This window comes from Manis javanica, chromosome 1, assembly GCF_040802235.1.
Source record: "Manis javanica isolate MJ-LG chromosome 1, MJ_LKY, whole genome shotgun sequence".
Taxonomy (NCBI): domain Eukaryota; kingdom Metazoa; phylum Chordata; class Mammalia; order Pholidota; family Manidae; genus Manis; species Manis javanica.
In genome coordinates this window covers 1,427,553-1,435,517 of record NC_133156.1, presented here as the reverse complement: position 1 = coordinate 1,435,517, position 7,965 = coordinate 1,427,553, and positions in this window count along the sequence as shown.

Genomic DNA, 7,965 nt, shown 5'->3' with positions numbered 1-7,965 from the left:
TGTTTTGCTCGTACTACCTGTTCAATGTAGTTTACTAAAGCGGTTCTGGTCCCACGTAGGAATACAGCGCCCCTGGCTGAGGGTGGATACATCTTCTTGCAACACTGCCACCTTAACACATGGTTTTCTGGTACTGCTGAGGCAGAAAATGAGAGCTGGAGGATCACACGGGGACTTCTTCCTGTACCCACGTCAATTCTGCTAACTGTCCTCTGAACTGCACCAGTGATAAGGGCTCAGATATCTGCAAATGGGCTGAGAAGTGAAGACACCTGTGTGCCCAGAGAGGCGTGACAAGTCTAACAACCATGTATGCTATCAGTTTCACTTAAGCAATAGTTTATAAGGAAAACTCTCATCTAGTTACAGACTTTTGAAAAACATACCCTATGGTGACAATTTTTGAAGGACTCATTTTTTCAAAGTCTTCATTGTGTAACTCATTTTAGATATTGCAAGTTCTGAATTGAAGTTTGGATGTTTTTAGTTTTTATGTTAAGGTTTTAATTAAGACATTAATATATAAGAAAATCACTCATGTTAAGTATACAGTTTGATGACAGTTTCTGGCAATTATTTATAATGGTGCAACCACCACCACCACAATGTACGTACAGTGTGGTTCCCTTACCCTCCATGCTGCCCTCTCAGTCAGTCCCTGTCATTGCTCCACCTCTGACCTCAGGTAACCGTTAATCTGTTTTCAGTCAATGTAATTTTGAATGCTTTCATTTTAATTCACAGATTTGTTTTTACTATCCAAAAGAGAAAATTAGAAGTCTTTTATTACCTTTTGGAATTCAGACAGGTTGTTTGATAAATTCGTATGCTCCTCATCATTCACGGTGTTTCCACCATATCATTCTAAACTAGTCCCTTGCATCCAATTAACAAAAGCTATACAGCCCAACACACTTCCAAAGGCAATATCCTGGTGATTTACTTATTTAGAATAGCCCATTGGCTTCCCCATCATACACCTATGTCACCATGTAGAATAGAAATGCTCCTTCCTCCTCATATCTGACACGTAATCAAAATTGAGCTAAGAGAAATAAATAGGGGGGAGTATTCCAAATTTACCTTGGGACTTATGGGAAAACTGTATATGGATGACAGTAGATATGTATAAACACATGTGAGTGTGAGCATGTGTTGGGGGGCTGCAGGAGGGCCACTGTCTTGCCAGTGGGTTCCAGCCCTGGGCAGGTTCACTATGGATTCAATGACACCAAAAAAAATGACACTAAAACTTTCTTGGAGTGAAAGTGTTATACTCAACTTTATTTCCATGGTGGCAGGTCAATCACTAGAATCCCGTCCACTCAGGGCGAGTCTGCATGCAGCAAGCCGGTCTCTGTCTCTGGGCCTCTGTGCCCCCACAGCTGTCTAAGTCTCTGTCATCAGTGCTGCCATGACTCCAGTGTCATCTCTGCTCTCCTGAGCCTTGCAGCCACGCCACCATGTCACCCACAGCACTGGGAAGAGCTCTTTATATAGAGTCAATAATAACATATTGCCCACACGTGCAGAGTGAGCTAGCCAACAAGGGCCAGGTGAGAATTCTGGCCACAGGAATCTTTACCTTATCCACAGCCATGAAAAGAAGCTACTGCAAGTATTCACTGCCCTAATGAAAATGCCCTTCCCTCCTCCCTCATCACAGAGCTGTGGCAAGGGACCACAGTAAATCCAGGCTTGGGAGATGAACTGTGTCAGCCCTCCAGTCAGCGGGCACTGTAACAGGAGACGATCAAAGCCCCAGGGACCAGGTAAGTTACCCATTCCTTTCAAACCCAATTGTAATTTGCTCTTCCCATCTTGCGTGGAAAGGGTAGACTGTCAGGAAGGGACCTGTCACAGGGCTCTGGGCGTGCACAGGAATGGCTGCCGGCTTTGCATCAGGGCACTGTGCTGGCAGTCAACAGGAAAATTGTTGAACCAGCACAAGTGCAAAGGGCATGAGTAACATACTGCCACTCTCTGCTTCCTTGAAAGAAAGAGAAGGCAGCTGTTTGTGTTCCTGGGGAACCCAGTGATATGGGGCAGCATGAGGGCAGTGCTGGTAGAGGAGCAAGGTCTGAGAAGCAGGTGTATTCAGCCTTTCAGTGAAGGTCAGTATGTAGATATTTGCCAATACTTAAGGTGCTCTCCCCGAGAAATCTTCACGGAAATCATACATTTCTAAAAGCAGCATTGCCAAACTCAGCAATATCCCATCCTGATTGAAGTATTCATCTTTTCCTTCAGTGGCTCAAAAAACATTTACTGAGTACCTGCTCTTTGTAAGACAAAATATCAGTGTCAAGAGATGTAAACAATGTTCAGCGGGTGGGTTGTCCCAGGCAACACCTTAATAATATATGTGCGTTGCCTTGACCGTCACCCCCTCCTTCAGGGTCTCCTCTGCTGCTACATGACTCCCTCCCTCCCATCTTCACCTTTCCTGAGCACCTCCACCATAACTCCTACTCATGATATATTTAGCAATGTCCAAGGGACGGAAATGTTCTGTGTCTGCACTGTCCAACAGAGTAGTCACCAGCCACATGTGTCCAAGGAGCATTTAGAATGTAGCTAGTGATCTTGAGACACTGAATTTTTTATGTTATTTCATTTTAATTCATTCAAATTTAAATAGCCACAGGTGGCTAGTGGCTGCACTGTACATCAATGTTTTGGACATTTTCTATTTTCCCATGTTTGCCCCCCAAGTATTTACCTTGTCTATCTTCTCCTATGTAGCAAAAATTTAGTACATTAACTTGATTAAAGAGTATTTCAGTAAAGACAAAAATACCTACCATTATTTATTGTACTGGGTTGGATAGCATCCCCTCAAACTTCAGTCCTTCCCAGAACCTCAGATTGTATTTTATTTGGAAATGAGGTCATTGAATACGTACTTAGTTAAGAGGGGGTTACACTGCAGTGGGGTGAGCCCCTAATCTAATATGGTGTCCTTGAAAGAATAGGAAAAAACAGACACAGAGAACAGCATGTGACAACTGGGGCAGAGGGTGGACAGATGCACCTACAACTGTGGGAATCCAGCTCCAGCCTATGGGTGGGATGCCTGAAGGTGCAGGACGGAGTTGGTGTATGGAGAGACAGGACACGGAGCCCGCTGGAGGAGGCCTCTCGACAAAGTGCCGATGACAGCTTTATTTATACCATTTTGCACAAGGATATGATTATTTTTTATTGTTCTTTTGATTAATTAGTAGAGGCAGTTGATTAATAGGTATAGGCAAGCTTTTTTCTTTCTTCTTCTTTCTAATCTCTTCATGGTTGGTCAAGTGTTAGACAGGTGATCGTTTTCTGTTCCTTGACCGAAACTTCTCGTAGCATCATGTACTCTATTGTGTCTCCCGTTTTTATGCAAAGTGGTTTCTAAGTAATTCATGTGACCACAGAAACGTGCAGCATGTAGCAGTGACTATGGAGTCTATTAGATCAGGGTGAAATACAGGTCACTCACTCACTGCTACAGTTATCTAGGCAGGTATCATCATCTACATTTTTAATGCAATGGGTACATTTTATCCCCTAATAATATTAATTCTACAATAGGTAGATGCAAGATAAAGATAGAAAGCATGATTCAGTGCTGTAAGAAGGCAAGTGTAGATTATCAGTTCTGTGCCTATAGATTAGGTATTAATCCAAGCCAGACAAGGGCAACAAAACATCGACGGGTGTAGACAATTTCTCTCAACACTGGGGGTGGTGAGGTTCTAAGCCTCACCTCTGTTGGCCCCCCTGCGACTGTGCCTGTCTTAGGTTGTTCTTCCCTTGAGGAATCTTACCCATCTCTGGCTAACCAGACATCTTCCAGGGCCGTACGGGAAGATGTAAAGCTGGTAAGTGAGAGAGAAGCAATATTCTCTGAAAACATTAGCTTTTCACTTCTTTGCAGATTTATGCCCAGCACTTGTCTTGAGGTATTTTTACCACTTGGAAGAATTATGGTACGTGGTAATTACATGTATGAGGCACGGATTCTAGCAAAGGGCTGTAATTAGGAAAACTATAGAAGTAGCAAATAGAGAAAAACATGAGAAGATGGATTAAGTGTCAGATAGGGTTATTCCATTCAGTATTCCCCCATAACTCTATTTCTCTAATTTTCCTATAAAACTCTTCATCACTAATTTCACTAGCATTACAAAACAGGGGGGCTTTCCCACTTAGGTGGAGATGGGGTGGTCAGTGTTTGACTAGCTACCTGCAGGTTTTGGTATTCTATGTCTAGATTGCCACCTGGCCTCTGCATGTTCTATTCTTCAGGACCACTGTCCTGAAAAGCTTCTGGGAAGTTTATGTTCTCCTCCTTTCTGTGCTCCTTAGCAAAGGTTAGCTTAGCCCTTGGCAACAATGCAAGCAAAAGCAAAGCCAATAGTATAATGCAGAACAACCAAATCAAGGTGGGTAATAGAGGGAGCCAGCTGTGAAGGCCCTTGATTTGTGGGGGTCTTCCTCCAGCCTGATCTTTGCTTCACAGCTTGAGTAGCATGGCTCCCAAGCATACAACCAAGGATTTCCAACAACAACAGAAGCTAGAGAAAGGGGTGAAATATACCCTCCCTTAGTGCCATCAGAGAGGCACTGATGCTTTGATTTCAGACCTCTAGCCTCCAGAACTGTGAGGGAATGATTTTTTGTTGTTTTAAGCTGCCAAGTTTTTGGTAATCTGTCAGAGCAGTCCCAGGACACTAACACAGGTACCCAAGTGCACCCATCTTCACCCTTCTGCCATTTAATAAGGCCTTTATGGTGTTAAATTGACACCAAAATTATTAATAGTGAAAAGCATAAGCCCCGTGGTAGAGTCACCAGCAACGAGGATATTTAAGAACACTGAAATGCACAGAGCACCTTGATGAAGTGAGAGCTTCCCATTTCTTCCCTTCTAAACTTTCTTTCTAACCAGACTTTACCTCCAAAACCTGTTTTGAATCAAAGATGTGACTTAAGTCTTAGAAGGAAGTCTGGCTTCTGTCTGCATCCCATTACTAACGTATGGCTGCAATGATCACATTAAGAAAATAAAAGATTAATCATCCAGAGAAAAAACATGACAAGTAATGTATTATTCCTAAAATGTGACATTCAGAAAACATCTTTCCTAAAGTTCATGGAAACACATACACACGTCTGCAGGTATAATGTATAAGCACTAGTGTGTGTATGAACATGGATATATGAGAGTATATTTTGTATGTGTACATCATAAAAGTAAAATCTGTTTTCTCTGAATGAGCATCCTTTTAGGGAAGCTGGAATCCCATCACTGACACCCCAAGAGTGAGCGCCAGACCTGCCTCCTACTGACGTCAGCCTTGAGGACACCAGCAGGATAAAGTACAGTCAAACTGAAAGATAGTCAGAGACCCCCAAACCCACAGTTCTGCACCCCCCACCCCCACCCTTTTGAGGAGGCTAAAAATTTACAGTGACATTCCCACCATAGCCAACATTTCAGAGTCTGCTCCTCTCCTCGCCTAAGGGAGCTTGGTTGTTTCTACAAACTTGTTTTGCTGCCGTAATAATAAGATATGTCTATTTTATGGGTTACAAATACTCAGGGAATGTGAAACGTTCTTTGGACAAGTTTTTTATTTCAGAGAGACGAGAAGCTAGCAGCAGGCCCTTTAGAGTCACTTGAGCAAACAGACCCAGTGAGGAAACCACAGGGATGTACCAGAGTCCAGCTAGATAGGTCGAGGAAGCCAGAAGGGACAATGCTCTGGAAAGGCCGCACTAGGGATAAAGAAACAGCTGCTGTTATTCATATAAGCACACCTGAGAAAGGCAGTGAAGGAATGAAAGGCTTTCCCTATGGCAGGAAAAACCTTATTAGACCATAATTGATGGGATCCAAGACAGGCTGCAGAGAATGCCTCTGTGGCTCAGAGGGTCTCATGGCTCACCCATAAATTTCACTGATGACATTGATACCAGTCCTTTGTGGGGCTGCATTGTTAGGCTTCACTGGATTCCTTCTCTTTTCAAGAAAGCTATATATCAGCTATAAATTGTTACTGATAAATGCTGGAGCCCAATTCTAGTGTTTTCAGGGTCTGTGCAGCCTGAAAACACCCCACATGTGGCAAAGACTGAAAAATGACAGACAACATGATAGGTTTGTTCACATCTGCTGGGATCTGGACAAGCAGTAGGTATTTCAGCCTCCCAGGACAGAGAGAGCATTCACCCAGCTCATACCCATTTGCCCCAGGCAGCGCTTTTATTTCAACCCCCTGAAAACTAGTGTATTCTGCAAGGGAACTTGGGCTTTGTTTCTTGTCTGCATTTGGTGTGTTTCAGAGGATTGGGTTAGCTCTTATTAGAGTCTGATTCCTCATCTGTCTTTGACCTGAAAAGAGATTTTCAAGAGAACAGTTACACTACAGACTGAGAAATATCTGCAATTATAGTTGGAGGCATGGGGGTTTGATGAAGAAACTGAATACAAGGTAGGAAATTTGTATTTCCTAGAAGATAGAATATTTTGTTTCCTGATTTTTATTCAGAAGACATTGTCTATTCATTCTGTATAAAGTCAGAGCAATTTTTAGAGTGTGTGACTAAGATATATAAGGCTCTTTTTTAAAAATATATGCTTTATAACTATGGTTGTGTCATACAGAGGAGAACCAATCTACTTCATGCAGAGGGTAGTGGAAGATCTGTATGGGTGTGACATGCATAGTTAGCAAGATTCTGGTCAACATTCCAGTTTAATAGAATTTCTTTACCTACTGACTCTTCTGCTATGAATCAGACATTTGGCCTATGAAGTCCTATTTTTCCAACAAAGACAACCCTCTCTCTCAAATCCACACAAGGGATTTTTTTAAAGTCAGAAATTCCTCATTTCCATTACCTACATTAAAATATCATTCTTCCCTAAAACCTTTTAACTTCTCTCATTGAAAATCTGAAAAACAGAGATTAGAAAATTATGGAATCATGTAATATATTTACAGCTGAGCTATTTGGTGCTTAAAATGGGAAAGATGTACAGCGGAAGAACTGTAATGTGTTTCAAAGTGTATTTGCTTTTTAAGAAAACATCTTTCTATTGGATAGAATCTTCTACATGGTGCTATAGTAATAACAAGAAACTTGGGATGTTCTATTTGCTGAAGAAAATACTAGTAATTGTCACTTCATTCCTTAAAAAAGTGATTGTTTTCAACTTGGAATTTGACTTCCAGAAAGTTTTAATATATCATATAACATTCTATTACCCTTAGCTTGACATTGCAAACAGTAATAGGGTACCTAAGATCTGCTTAATAAGCATCTCAATTATTTATTAAGATGAATGAAGATGCATGCACAGTTTAAGAATGAAAGTGAAATGACCTATTATACTGAAATTTATGATGGTGCCGAATTTGAAGGCAGAATAATTACGAGTCAAACACCACAACTTAAAAGTGTAGGGAATAATATATAGACAGTTGATCATACAAGTAACTAGGGAGCAGCATAAATAGTGGTGAAGAACAAGAGTTTTGACACCAGAGATACTGAGATTCAAGCCCGTCTTCTGCCATCCAGTAGTTCTACTGTGTGAACTAGAGTTTTCTAATCTGGGGAAAACACTTCCCCATTTTGTTTTTGTGCGTGTGTGAAAAGTAAGATAAAATAACCTATCTAATATACGCAGTGTGATGTACATAGTAAATATTTAGTACTTGGCAGTTATCACTTTTCAGTAACATTCATGAGAAAAACATACCACGTAAAGACTGTCTCTGGGCATACAAATTAAACAAACTCGGGCCTGGCAGGTGATAAAGCAAATAAAGAGCTCATGCTGCACAACAGGAAGCTACAGAAGCGAGGGGTGACCCAGCCCAGAGGAGTGGGCATGCACATGGCACCATCTGGAGGGCTGGGGCTAACCCGACCAACAGCCCAGGGAATACCACACTCAGGCTCCAAATTTTC